General features: G+C 33.7%; 1 protein-coding gene and 2 long non-coding RNA genes across 4 annotated transcripts in view; 2 read left to right on the forward strand and 1 right to left on the reverse strand.

Annotated features, from left to right (window-relative positions):
- LOC111419407 (dopamine receptor 1-like) overlaps positions 1 to 15,836 on the reverse strand; it is a 160,036-nt gene that overhangs the window by 86,331 nt on the left and 57,869 nt on the right. The gene's annotated exons all lie outside the window — the stretch shown is intronic.
- On the forward strand, positions 3,503 to 3,787 carry LOC139428931 (uncharacterized). Its single transcript, XR_011639609.1, has 2 exons — positions 3,503 to 3,615; positions 3,714 to 3,787. It is a non-coding gene; the product is annotated as an uncharacterized lncRNA (long non-coding RNA).
- On the forward strand, positions 14,986 to 15,352 carry LOC139429141 (uncharacterized). Its single transcript, XR_011639840.1, has 2 exons — positions 14,986 to 15,088; positions 15,276 to 15,352. It is a non-coding gene; the product is annotated as an uncharacterized lncRNA (long non-coding RNA).

Below are 15,836 nucleotides of genomic sequence, written 5' to 3' on the forward strand. Positions count from 1 at the left end.
TATATAAATTGAGATAAATATGTACTTCTGAGCAATTAATACGAATCGCAATCGCAAAAACAACTTTTGCTAACAACAATCTTTTTTTGTAAATGCAATAATTCAAGCACATACAAGATTTCAAAATTTATAAACAACATATTTGAAGATGTAACGGATTTGAAGACTAAATACACAATTAAAAATCGTAAGGAATATTTATAGCTGCACTAAAGAAAATAAAATTGCCCAAGGAATACACTATGTTGTCATTTGACATTACAAACTTATACACGAATGTCCCAACCATAGATACACTCAAAATTATTAAACATATACTCAAAGAAAAAGTTAGCAACGAAACAGATAGTAATAATCTATACAAATTATTTGATATATGCTTAAAACAAAACTTCTGTAGTTTTAATAACCGTTTCTATACTTACTAACAAGGGCTCCTTATGGGATCACCACTAAGCGGAATGTTGGCTAACATCTTTCTGGATAAAATGGAAATGGAATGGATAATGAATGACAGAAATCCACATAAAAACAGTACTCTTAATACAACAGAAGAAAACAATGTCAAGGCACTACATGAATACATCAACACCTTGCAGGAAACCATTTCTTTTACAATTGAAACAGAACTGAATAACAGGATCAATTTCCTAGATCTAACATTAGAAAAAACAAACGATGGAATAAACATAGACATTTATAGAAAGAAAACACAAACAGACATAATCATACCGAAAGACTCACACCACAACTTCTCACATAAGTTGGCAACATTTAGAGCTTATGTAGACAGAATGTATGAAGTAGAAATGAAAGAAAATGAAATGAAGAGAGAAATAGCAGTAATAAAACTAATTGGCAAGAACAACGGATATCAACCAGAAATTATAGAGAAGGTGATAGAAAGGAAAAAAACTAAAATAGCACGTAACAATTTAATGACACTACATACAAGAGAAGAGGACACAGGACGGGTTTACAGAACAATCACATATCAAGGAAGTATAAACAATAAAATAGCAAAGATTTTTAAAAAATATAATGTTTGTATAATATCCAAAAGTAACAATACAATAAACCAAATACTACTAAACAACAAAGACAGAATCAACAAACTTGATAATAATGGAGTGTATAAATTGACATGCAACACGTGCCAAGCAACTTACATAGGGGAAACCGGAAGAGCATTAAAAACGAGGATCAAGGAACACAAGAACAAAAACAATTTTACACCATAAAAACAAGAGTCATCTGATGGAAAGTTTGGAGAATTATGAGATTAACAAATTTAAGTTTAACAACCCAGATAAGATTTGCCTGAATGAGCAGATAATGGCCACAAACAGACCACTATACACTTACCTGAAAACTCCATATACCCCACCCCATAAACCCCCAGATGCACGAGGATGTCATATTACGGTTGCAATATGAACATCGCAACACTCTGGGTTCCCTGGCAACCAACATTTCCTTCCAATAACACTACAATCCACACCTATCCTATACTATTCCATATTCCTTCTTCCTGTTCCATAGTTTGAAAAAACACCATTCTATCACACGATATGATTACGGTCATACAAACAAGATAAAATAACATAATTAAAATACCCATACAGAACTAGCCCTTGAATAACATGCAACAAACACCAGGGAAATTTAATTAGTACCATACAGAAACTTAACAGTCCCACCCTTTTAAATAAAAAAACCCCCAAGTGAACGAGGATGTCCTGTAAGGTTGCAATAGGAACATCGCAACACTTTGGGTCCCATGGCAACCAAAAATCCCTTCGTCACCCTAAAATCTACACCTTTCCTAAAGGATCCATTTTCCACATATTATACACTGTTGGAAATAATTCACGAGCACACCCTGTATAATCTGAACGCGTGTGTCTAGCGCAATAAAATTTGTTATGGAAGTAGTACTAAAGTAGTGTAACTTACTCTCACATGGAGAGCGGCATAACTCTGCTGGGAGGAGAAACATCAATAGCGAGAGTATCCCCCGTGAGCTTCGCGTACCATTGCTACACGACGTGGCATGGAGTCTATAAGTCGCTGTATTGTAGCGAGAGGGATGGCCAACCATGCCACCTCAACTCACCTCCATAGCTCCTCAACGTTAGCCAAGGAAGCCGGATAACGTAGAAGTCTCCGACCAGTCATGTCCCAAACATGTTCGATCGGATTCAGATGCGGAAACCGAGCTAGCCATGGAAGCATTCGTATATGGTGCTCTTCCACAAAGGTCTGTACAACACGCCCGATGTGCTGTCGTACGTTGTCGTGCATGTATAGCAGGCCTGGGAGCCGCCGAACGTAGGGAAGCACAACGGACCGTAGCACCTCATCTACGTATCGTTGACCCGTCATAGTCTGCTATACACGCAGCAGACGTGTACGTCCACCATATGTAATCGCACCCCATACCATAATGCTTGGTTGTCGGTGGATAGGGCGTTCTTGCACATACTGCTCGAGTAGACGATCACCACGGCTCCGACGAACTAAAATTCGCGCATCACCGGTGCTCAATTCGAATCTTGATTCGTCGGAAAACAAAATGTCCCTCTACTCGGCAACCTACTAATGCCTAGCGTCGACCCACTCGTGACGTATGCTGCGGTGCTCGGGTGTTACTGGAATCCGCTGTATCGCACGACGTGCGAGCAGTCCACTATCTACGAAACGCCGCCATACAGTTCACGTAGTGAGTGCGCCTTCCCCTGCCGGTGGTCAAACAGCTCCAAGTTGTCTTGAGGAAGACACACACGACGCTAAAGCGCTGAGCACAAGAGCGCGATCCTCGTGTGCTGGGGACGCGCAGGGCCGTCCCGGCTGCGGCTGAAGTTACCTATGTCCTACCTCAGACCATTCTCGCCATGCCCGTTGCAATGCCGATAACGACCGCTCGAGACAACGCGCAATTTCACAGAATGATACACCCTCAATGTGCATACCCACAAACATTCCTCGCTCAAACTCGCTTAAGTAACGCGATCGCCCATCCATTGCGCACAGAGTACGATAACAATGTGGTTCCTCACACCACACTAAAAACGACCGGTATTTTCCATCCACTTCGGTTTCCATAGCAACGGAATGTTCCACTTGGAAGGGTGGCTCAGACAACAATGCCGCGACGGAACAACTCGAAACTCCCTGAATAAACTCGTCTACAGTAAACCTTTGTGCTCCGCAAATATTATGGACTTATCTTCACGCGTTCAGATTATACAGGGTGTGCTCGTGAATTATTTCCAACAGTGTACCTTTGACAAACCTTATTACACCACAAACATTTAAGACACAACAATGTGACTGAACATGATACTAATTAGATAATTTTTTAAACAATGACGATAATATTAATTAAATGGTTTTGTTCACAAATTAATTTAAATTTAAAATGTATAAAAGCAACTAACTTCATTACAAATACATAAAGTAAAGAAACGCATGGCGCATATTGTTGCATGGTAGCCTTATTGGATATTTCTGAATAACTGGGTAACAAGGAAAAGAAGAGTTAAAATATCAAGAGTAAGAGGATAACAGCCTAATTAACTAACAAATATGTCTTTTGAAAATATATTTACTGACGTGAGTTTCATTTTATTTTGTTCATAATGTAACGATAGTAACAGAAATTTGTGAATGTTGTTAATTTTAGTAAATGATTTTTATTTATATTACATTAGGTTGCTCCTGAAGATGATTAAATGTATTGATCGAAACCGGTAGAGCTAAAATTAAAAGAATCCATCTATAAATACACACATGTTTTATTGCATTTACATTAAATTTGAGATGGAAAGAAATAACCAAATAAATATTAATCTTTTTTTGATCATTTTCAATTATCCCTTGTAATTAGATCTTCAATTTCGATTGAAATTTGATTATCCTTATGCGAAATGTATAAATCAAATTTTCATACAATTAGATCAATAACTTAATTGCAATTTCAATCCAAATTAATTTTCGATGACCAAATCGATTTGGGATAGTTAAATTATCAAAATTCACAGAGTTGATTGAATTAATTAACATTAAAAATACGTCAAGAATCGATTGATACCATACACGAAAAAGATTTACTTTCAAGTACTTCATAATAGCTGAAATATGTGGGATTCCCTGAAAGAAAGAACAATAAATCTGAAAGAATCCTCATAAAGACGGCAAAGTTCAAAAGGAAATCCGCTAGTTTGCGTGAGACGTGTGTGTGTCTCGAATCTTTTTCGCAAGAAATCTACCTCACGACGAGAGTGCACCAGACGAGGTAAGAATCCTCCGAAAGCAATTCTTGCGACGACTTACATCGTTCGCTAAATTGCTGCACGTTGTATGAGCGAAAATTACTTCACCCCTCTCGCTTTTTATCTTCCTAGTCCTCCTTGGTTGCTATAAGACGACTATGACGACGACAACGTAGCTGGGAGTCCTTTGAACTTGGAAAGTTTAAGCTCGCCGTCAGACTTGATTTGTTCAAGACTATACGGAGATTAATGAGATCATCTAATTCTATGTAGAATGTTAATGGAAACGTAATGAAAATCTTGTTATTATTCGTCTATATAAAATCCTCTAAATATTGCATGTCATTCGTCATTCCATCTTTATAGCGATAACCTTATTATAAACTAAAAGCGATAATTACCACATTAAAAAGACATCACGCGATTCTTAAACGGTAAGAATAAAAACAAAATAAACTTAAATATTATTATGAAACATACCTACCTTCCTGTATAATTTGTAATGCAATTAGCTTTGGGTATTATCAATTTAATGCTAGGACACTTTATTCATGCTTATCTCCATCTGAGATGGGTAATATTAATTTCTCAACATCCCATAACTGTTGGTTGTACATGGACCGAAAGGTCAATGTCGTGAAAATCAATTGCAAACTATGTTGTCCTGCATGGTTCGGTTAATACCTCGAAATGCAATCAGAGATTACTCCTTCTATCAGAATTACAGCTCCGTAATGGGAGAATCTGGCAGTTTGTAACTGACCCAATTGCACTTTCAGCAAATTCCTGATCAATCATTAACCACTACTAGTACATTCCTATGTAATTGAAATTCTATTAGATTAAAAAAAACTTGAATAAATAAATATTATTCGATTTCTTTAATATAGTCTAAACTAAACTTTGTGATTACATATTTTGGTTTGTTTATTTTGTAGGATTAAACTGGTTCCTGCATAATCTATGTGTATATTTTATGTTAGTTTAAATTGAATACCTTTTAAAATATATAGTAACAACCCACATGTTTAAATTTTATTATTTCATAAATAAATGGTAAAGTAAAATCAACGAATCCGAATTCCTAATGTTAAATAGGTAAAAGCCGTTTTATTTGAGGGACGCCAATCTGGCGAAAAGCTCCTCAAAAATGTTCACGGACGCTATTTAATTAAGACGAGGTGTTGAGAAAATTCCAGAATGCCTTTTTTTAATTTATTTTTCAAGTGAATATAAAACGAAAAACCGCTCTTTAATGATCTTTAACGCCCCAACCTAGTCTTTGTAATACACAAAGAGAGCGTACCTGTTAAGGGGAAAGGCTTCATTCCTTTTCAAATTTCTTTGTATGCTCACTCGCTTGCGTTTTATTCCCTTTGGTTTTATTTCTTTTCTTTGCTTTTCTGCATGCTTGGAGATTTCTTTATTTGAATTGAATTGGCATATATATGGAATATAATATATATATGATTTATTAATCAACAGTAACAATGCCTGGTGTGATATTGTGACGTTATAACGAAGTTGAGATGGGCCCAGAGTTAGGTTGGGTTCCCCAAATGTATAAGGAACCACCTCAAGTAAGCAGAGATACAATTACGTTAGAACCCAGAGACTACAATGGGCGGGTCATGTGTTGAGGATGAAAGAAGAAAGACTCGTCAAAATGAAACGAAAGGAAAGGCCACGAAATAATATTAATTGTAATTTTATGCAAAGCACGATTTTTTTAATTTTAATAAGTACCTATACAAAGTTATCTTATTTTAGAAACTTACAAGTAGTTAAATTTCTCATGGTAATTGTAGTTAGTATAGAATAGTTTCCTTCTTACAATTAGTTAAAACTTACTTCTCCAAGTTCAACGCGTATTCAACTTTAGGAAGAGTCACAGACCGCTGAGGTTTGCGTATTCGAACAATGCTTATCGCAAAATTCCTCTCGAACCGTTTCTAATTGTAAGTAGTTCATGCTTGATGTGCTTAATAACGTTATTAATCGCATTTGATTTACACGAAGAAGTAACTCTCCAAACTTATATACAGGGTGTATCTGAATGACTTTGCAATCTTTGTCAGAAATATTTTTGACGTTTAAATATCAGTGGTTTTCTTACTATTATTATTGTTTTATTTAAAATTGTGAAACGTCGAGTGAACGAGCGTAAATGCGATAGAACTTTATTTGAAAAACAATGATAATAGTAAGAAAAACACTGACATTTAAACGTCAAAAATATTTCTGACAAAGATTACAAAGCCTACTAAGATTTTTTCAAAAAAATTCATTCCAACTTTTGATCAACAACCTCGTTGTTTAACGGGCACTGTTTGCTTTATTATTTTTTTTCTCAAAAATTAGTCGTTTTTGGAAAAATTTTAGAGAGACAAAAAAGTTTTAGGATACTTTCATCTACCTATGTAAATTTTTTTTAAATGTATTTACCATCTGCATAAAAAAATCTAGGCATAAATTGAACGGTGGTGGTTTCGTTTAGTAGTTTAGAAGGGTAGGTTGAAAGTACAAATAGGGTCAAAACGTGCCCTATTATGAGTCAAACATATTCCCCAAATTTCATTTTCCTAGCGTTTATGGTTTTTGAGAAAAAGAAATTAAACCAAAATTTTCCGCCATTTTTGGAGGGGTGTAGCTCCTTAGGGGAGCCGAAGTCGCCCATAGTTCATATATCAAAGTACCCTTAAAATTCACTAAAAAATCACCCCTTGAAGTTTGTTGCAGTCATTCAGATACACCCTGTATATATTTTGTACCTATGCGAAGTTAGCCCCCAATTAGATAGGATTTTACATGTATAGTATTTTGATTATAACAAGAGAACCAGTCAACCGATTTCGATAAACAATGTCTCATTCGATGGCCAATACGAAAGTGGAAATGCCCGATTCGAAATCTCTCTCGAATTCCGCTAAAACGCCAAAATAATGCGAAGGTACACGAAAATAACACAAAAATGACCTTTTTTTAAGTGGTGATAACTCGTAAACGATGTACCCGATGATCAAGATCTATACGTCATTCGATTCGTCATAGTTTCTTCTATCGAAATCACAAAATGCCCGTTTCAATTCTCTCCTGTTAACCTTGTACTGCCCACGGAATGACACCGTGTTCGGCTCGTTGTTTACGCACTTATAAACGACCGTTAAAATCTAGCCCCCAATATAAAAAATTAATTTAAACTAAATCGACTATAATAAGAGAACGGTTTGACGGATTTTAATGTTTTATATGTCAATCGATAGCTTTCGCCTGGCTGAATGCAGTTGTCGAAATGCTCGATTCAAAGTATTTAAGAATTTTGATTAAAACACAAAAAACGAATTAATCAAACACATCAATTATCTCCTTAACTAATTGACCAATTTTAGTCATCAACATCTCGATCGAAAGTATGATCTACAATGAATGCGAAGATGGAAATGCCCGATTTCAAAATTTACTAATTACCTGCGTACAGCAATTGAAATGACCCCGCGAATCTGCCGACTGGAAGTCTAGCCCCCAATAAGAAAAAATTAATTTTGATTACATTCGCTATAACTAAAGAACGGTTTGACGGATTTTAATGGTTTATATCTCAAATGAAAGCTTACGTCTGGCTGAATGCATATGTCAAAATGCCCGATTCGAAATATTTAAGAATTTTGAATAAAACGCAAAAAATTAATTAATCAAATAAGTCAATTATCTCCTTTATTATTTGACCAATTTTAGTCGTCAATATCTCCATCGAAAGTATGATCCATGGTGAATGCGAAAATGGAAATGCCCGATCTCTAAATTTGCTAATTAAGTACGTACGATTGTTTAAACGATTCCAGTGACTTTACTGCCTGGAAGTCTTACTTACATAAAAAATAATTTTTTGTAAACGGATTATTACTAGAGAACAACTTAATGTGAAAATGTTTGAAATATTCTACTAATCATAATAAAGTATGTAAACAAACGAACAAAGTAATAGACTGATTTAAAATGTATTTGTACTAAAACAGAAAATCTTTTTTCATTTTTGGTTTTAGTATTTCTACCTTTAGTATAACTTATTGTTGTTCTTACTAGTTTTCTACTCTTCTTTTTCAAATTTTATATTTTTAGCTGTATATAGTTTCACACAAAAAGCGCCCCAACCCATAACTCTGTTGTTTATATTGAAATATAAATAAAGTTTTCAGGGGCAAGGTGCTAATTTACATTTCTTTCAATTTTTACAATTCTTTTAAAATTTTCTATTATATCCAATTTTTCTTAAACTTTTCCAACTTTTCCTTCAAATTGTATAATATATTTTTCTCTTCATTGCAAAAGTTAAAATGTTTTCTGAATATTCCATAAAAAATAATGTATAAGTGACAATAAAAATAAAAATGTTGAAGAATGTGATAGACAAAATCAGACCACTCACTGAATTGTTTAAACAACCGTACGCAGGTAATCAGTAAATTTTGAAATCGGGCATTTCCACCTTCGCATTCATTGTAGATCATACTTTCGATCGAGATGTTGATGATTAAAATTGGTCAATTAGTTAAGGAGACTATTTCATTCATATCGTTAACAGCCAATAAGAATTCGCGGTTTTCCGTCAATTGCGAGTATTTCAGCGGTTATTTGGCCGTAACCATGGAGAACGATAATACGAACCTTTGTATTATCGCTGTAATACGAACCTTTGTATTATCACTTGTTTGACATTTAATTAATTTCGAGACATCCATGCATGTTTCCATAACAATCAATGTAATTTATTAAAAAAATATTAAAATTCTAAAAATATGTATATTTTTTTTTCATGAAATAGTCTAGCCATATACAACACGACAATCGAAAATACACGAATCTCGACGTATTGCCTTAAAAAACACCACTCGACCTTCGGTCTCGTGGTGTTTCAGGCAATACGTCTCGTATTATCGAGTATTTTCGATCGTCTTGTTGTATAATATATGATAATTGACTTATTTGATTAATTAATTTGTTGTGTTTTATTCAAAATTCTTAAATATTTCGAATCGGGCATTTTGACATATGCATTCAGCCAGACGTAAGCTTTCATTTGAGATATAAACCATTAAAATCCGAGTGCGGGAAGTTAGCCCCCCATTTTTTGATTTTTAAATTTTTTATTGTTGTTCTAGATTGTTCTAGAGTTGTTCTACATTGTTCCAAAGCGGCAAATCGAAAAAATAAGAACTCCACGAGAAAACCGAAAAAACGGGTTTTTTGGCTAGCCCCCCATTTTTGGAAAAATCAAATTTTCTTTGTTGTTCTGGGTTGTTCTAGTTATTGCTCTAGAAAATCAAAATTATGGGATACAGCATTACGAAGTTATAACTAAAAATAGGTTTGGCCGCCGAAATGTCTAGTTGATTGCTGTGACGATAGTTTTTCTATTATCAATTCCATATTACAAATATATACTTATTATAGCTAACGCAATCTGGAACAGCTATTATTTTCACTAGAACAACTCTCTAAAGGGCACTTTACTCTTTGAAAATTAAAGTTTTTCGAAGTTTCAGTCAGTAATTCTTGTGTCAGCGGTTTTATATTACACAACAAGAATTAAAAAATATAGAACAATCTAAAATAACTCAATCTTTGTCGATTCAAATTGTTCTAGATGTGTTTTACGTTTAACATGGATATTAATTTTGCAAAATCACATATTTTTTGTTGCTCTAAATTGTTCTTGTTGTTCTAGGTACTTAAAATGTTTATTTAATCACTGCGGCTTTAGTTCTTTTAAAGTTTCATATTAAAAATTAGTACTTACAACAATTAAAACAATTCAGAACAGCTGTTATTTTCACTAGAAAAACCTTAAATTTCAGTTATTGTGATATCGGACAGATTTTGTTGAATCAGTGAACCCAACCTTTAATGTAATAATAGTTTTAAAAAATATGGAATAATCTGACCATCCTAATTTTCTAAAAATCACAAGTTTCACCTTTCTCTTTAAACTTATAATAGTAAAACATAAGTTGCGATTTAAAGTGTATAAACTAAGTAATAAATTAATAAATAAACTAAATTAACAAATAATACAATAACTATTCGATCAGTATTACTATATCAGTACAATAACTTATTCTAAGGTAAACTATAACTAAATAAACTAAATTATGTAAATAAACTAATATCATGGAATAATATGGTTACAACACTTTGCTCATTTATAAACATACAGTCAGCAGCAGAAGTCTGCGTACAACGAACGTAGAATGCTTTAAGCGGTAAAAAAATAGTGATAATCTAATGCGATAAACTTCAACTCATATTTTTTCTGCATGTTAACAATATATAAATTTATTAATAAAATATAAATCAATAAAATATTAACACTACTTAATAAAAAAAATTTAAACTAAAAATACTTCAAATAATGCCTATGGAAAAATCTACGTACAGAGCAAAGCGACTAGTGTAAACCGGTTTTGTAAATAGGTGTTTCTGGTTTTAACAACAAAATAGTTGATTTCAATTGCATTAGTAAAGAATTGGAAGCTAAAAGTTAGAATGGAGACGAAAGGAAAAGAAATTGAAGTTGGAGAAAAAAAGATTATTGTAAAGCTATGGAAAGAGGGAAAAACTCTACGAGAAATAGGAGCAACTGTAGGCAGATCACATTCCTCTATTCAGAGAGTCATTAATAACTACAAAAACACTGGAGACTACGTCTCACGACCGCGAACGGGTTGACCATCCCTTCTAACATACCGAGAGGAGCGAAGCATTGTGCAGCAGGTACGAAAAGAACCTAGGCTGACAGCAACAAAAATAGCAGAAAATGTACAACAGCAGTTTCATAAGACAATCAGCAAAGATACAGTGAGAAGAATATTATGAAAGGCCAACTACCAGTCACGTTGCACGAAAAAAACCATTTGTATCAGATGTTAATCGAAAGAAGCGGATCGCCTTTGCTAAAGCACACCTAAATAAGCCTATAGAGTTCTGGGAGAAGGTTCTTTTTACAGATGAGAGTAAATTTTGCATCTTCGGCATTAAAGGAAAACAACTTGTGTGGAGAAAACCCGGTACTGCTCTTGATCCTCAAAACTTAAAAGCTGCTGTAAAACATGGAGGTGGTGTAGTGATGGTTTGGGGATGTATGTGCGCCAAAGGAGTAGGAAAATTGGCATTTATAACATCCACAATGGACCATAAACTATATATAGACATTTTAAAGGAAAATTTGAAGCCAAGCACCGACAACTTGTGTTTGGGGTCCGAATACATTTTTCAACAAAACAACGACCCTAAACGTTGTGCCCACAATACCAAACTTTGGCTGCTATATAACACCCCAAAACAATTGAAAACAACCCCACAGTCACCGGACTTAAATCCTATTGAAGACTCGTGGGATTTATTGGAACGCAGGATTCGTCAACATAATATAACATCGAAGGAAGTGCTAAAAAGTGTTATGATTGACGAATGGGCAAAAATCACTAAGGAAGACACGAAGAAATTAGTACAATCCATGCAGAAACGTTTAAGGGAGGTCATTAAACGTAAGGGTTATCCGACCTCCTACTAATATATTTTTTATAGAAGTCGCCTTGATCTGTACGCAGATTTTTGCATAGGCATTATTTGAAGTATTTTTAGTTTAAATTTTTTTTATTAAGTAATGTTTATATTTTATTGATTTATAGTTTGTTAATAAATTAGATAATACAGAAAAAATATGAATTGAAGTTTATCGCATTAGATTATCACTATTTTTTACCGCGTAAGCATACTACGTTCTTTGTACGCAGACTTCTGCTGCTGAGTGTATATGCACATTTGTACATTTATTTCAGTAGCTTCTTCAACTTGTACGGATTTTTTTCGTAAGTCATTAAATAATATTTAATTGAGTTGTTTTAGATTGTTCTATGCTTTTTAATCCTTATTGTGTAATATAAAACCGCTGACACAAGAATTACTGATTGAAATTTCCAAAAACTTTAACTTTCAAAGAGTAAAGTGCCCTTTAGAGAATTGTTCTAGTGAAAATAATAGCTGTTCCAGATTGCGTTAGCTATAATAAGTATATATTTGTAATATGGAATTGATAATAGAAAAACTATGGTCACTGCAATCAACTAGACATTTCGGCGGCCAAACCTATTTTTAGTTATAACTTCGTAATGCTGTATCCCATAATTTTGATTTTCTGGAACAATAACTAGAACAACTAGAACAACCCAGAATAATAAAGAAAATTTGATTTTTCCAAAAATGGGGGGCTAGTCAAAAAACCTGTTTTTTCGGTTTTCTCGCGGAATTTTTATTTTTTCGATTTGCCGCTTTGGAACAATGTAGAACAACTCTAGAACAATCTAGAACAACAATGAAAAATTTAAAAATCCAAAAATGGGGGGCTAACTTCCTGCAGTCGAACACGGTGTCATTCCGTGGGCTGTACAAGGTTAACGGGAGAGTTGAAATCGGGCATTTTGTGATTTCGATAGAAGAAACTATGACGAATCGAATGACGTATATATCTTGATCATCGGGTACATCGTTTACGAGTTATCACCACTTAAAAAAGGTCATTTTTGTGTTATTTTCGAGATTTTCGAGATTTCGAATCGGGCATTGTTTATCGAAATCGGTTGACTGGTTCTCTTGTTATAATCAAAATACTATACATGTAAAATCCTATCTAATTGGGGGCTAACTTCGCATAGGTGTATTTTGTATTTAAATAGTTTATATGTTTCACCTTTAATACTTTTACGAAAAAGATCACGACGTATTGCATATACATACGACTTATTGCGGAAGCCGGAAGAAGGACTCAGCGTCGCATCGTCGACGAGAAATAGCTAATACGTTGGTAAATAGAAACGACGACGACGGAGCCTTACAGATGACGCGCCCGCATATGCTGGGTAAATTGAAAAATCTCGCGTCGGCATCGCTGCAAAACGTATTTATTCAAATTATATACATTCGCCGATTTTCTGATGCATAAATACGACTTTTTAATCGGACCGAATATTATTCGCTCCATAAAATATATGCTGAGTCAATACGATATAGAGAAAAATTATAAAAATATTAGTTTGTTTAAATTTAAATACATAGTATAATTAAATTAAGGGTTAATTATCCACATCGACCCCTTTATCTCAAGACATAAACTTTAAATTCCGGGTAATTAAGTCGAATTGATCTGAATCATTAAAGTATGCGGTTACCAGTGACGATAAACGGTTACCCTACGCGTTTAATTTGTAGTATAATGAAAACCTAAACCGGCCAAGCAAAAGGGCACCTAAGTTCACTAAAGCCAGTAATTTAAACCTTGTAAGAGAAGCTGTACTCTGTACCCAACCCAGAGGGGTCGTTACAGGATTAAGGAATATTAGGTTTTATTAAGGATAATAACCTAAATTTCAATAAATTCAAATCTAATTTTGGAATGTTTAAAATGGAACGTGTGTTTTTAATTTTAAGTGAGTTTATTTATATATAAGGTGCATAGATTAGATCACTTGTGACTTTCCCTATATTCGTTCACACAGCCTGGTCATTAAAAGTACTCGTAAAAGTGTAGTAAAAGTTTACGTACTATTTAAAGCTTATATGGTACAATGTTATAGTAAATCGATAAAGTCGTAAAAAGTAAAATGAAAAAAAATAACATGTAACAATTAAGTACACACCATCCACCCGTACATGTCGATTTGTTCATAAATTGTGAATATTTTTAAAATTGACTTGATTGTCATATTGACAATTCAATTATTGCATGTTTTCAGCGAATTTAATTAAAAAAAAAATTATTAGATGAGTTTAGGTGTTGGAACTTCAGATGGAATGTACAATACTGGATCGTTGGAACAACATGGAACTGCCGAGAGGGCCTTATTTAGTTATCGAGCTGATCCATACCCCTGGCACTTATTAACGTCGTGTTCGTACAAAGTGACGTCATTTTTAGTATCGGGCCGACGGGATAGATGGCGTTATATTGCGTTATATTATGTAGATATCTACTTTATCTTGGCAGTTTAAATTAATAAATATTTTAGGATTTAAGTAGTCGTTTCGTCAATTTGTTTTTCTACTGTTTTCTAAGTTGTTTGTCAAGTTGGTTGGTGTTTTGATGCCGCTTTGTGTTTGATAGTAAATTTTAAAGAAATTTACGAAATTTTATTCGTGGTAAGTACATTTGATATACTTTGTTTTATTTATTTCATATTATTATATTATGATCTCCAGTTTCATAATAAATTTTTAAATATAAGTTGCCCTTAAAATAATATGGAAACTAATGCTCATAAAAAACCTCTGAAATTTAAACATTGATTATGGAACTGGATTAGGTATTTGTAAAATAAATATATATGCATTTTATTTTCTTGTAGCAGAAAATGTCAAAAAGTTGTGCCATTAGCGGATGCATACAAAGGTATCGAAGTTTCTACCGATTGCCAAACCCACAAATGTATCCAGAAATATATCAAAGATGGGTTTTATGTTGTGTGCGAGTTCAGTGTGAACACTTGAGGATTTATAATAATTTTCGAGTTTGTGATAAGCCTTTTCGACGAGAGGATGTTGGACGTAACAACAAATTGTTGAAAGGAGTAGTACCCTCATTAAATGTGCCAGTATGTGTATAAAATTATCAAAATGTTGTTAGGACTGAGGCATATTTTTTTTTCACATGTAGGATATCATTACTTCAAGTGCTTCGAATAACACGCCCACTACTCCATATGCAGATATGGGACTTTAGGTTGCTTCAACATTCACCAGTGCAATCTCATTGGAGACTTCAGGTAAGAAATGATGTGTTTTATAAATCGTTTATTTTGAAAAGCTCTGGTTAAATTACCTATAATGGCATATATCTCTTAATAAGAGTTATTTATTAATAAACGAAACATCATTCAAAAAACGTTTAATTTCCTTTTTATTACAAAAGAATGTAGTATAATTTTTTTAAAGTTTGATTTCATATTACAGCTTAATGGGGAAACAGCGTTAATCGGGATCATTATTGGATATTTTTTGACAGCTAAACAAAGGGAGAGTTTATTGGAGGAAGTCCACAAACAAGACGACTTATCACCAAAAGCCCAACATTTATACAGGAAAGCAGTGATGTATAAGAGGAAATTCCAGCGCCAGAGTATAACATCCTAAAGAAATAAAAGAAAGTTATTACCAAAGAGACAACTTTTTAAGCAGACAATTTCAAGTTTAAACAGACTAAAACAATCCTTTTTTTTTGAGCCAATATGACAACGAAGAAAGAAGGTTGCAGGGGAGGCGTTATACACTTGATGACAAAATATTGGCATTACATTTAATGCTACAAAATGGAAAGGGTGAGGAATAAACAGATTAACACCGTATTTTTAACATCTTTTAACAAAGTTATTTTGACATTCAAATGTGTTGCAACCTATTAGAATTTAGTTAAATTTACTACTTTTTCGCGGTAATATTTCATCTTATATCGAAAGAGTTAAATCACTTCGTAAAATGTTTAACAGTGTATCATTAATCATTAGATCATTACAC

The sequence above is a fragment of the Onthophagus taurus genome, chromosome 2 (genome assembly GCF_036711975.1).
Source record: "Onthophagus taurus isolate NC chromosome 2, IU_Otau_3.0, whole genome shotgun sequence".
Classification (NCBI taxonomy): domain Eukaryota; kingdom Metazoa; phylum Arthropoda; class Insecta; order Coleoptera; family Scarabaeidae; genus Onthophagus; species Onthophagus taurus.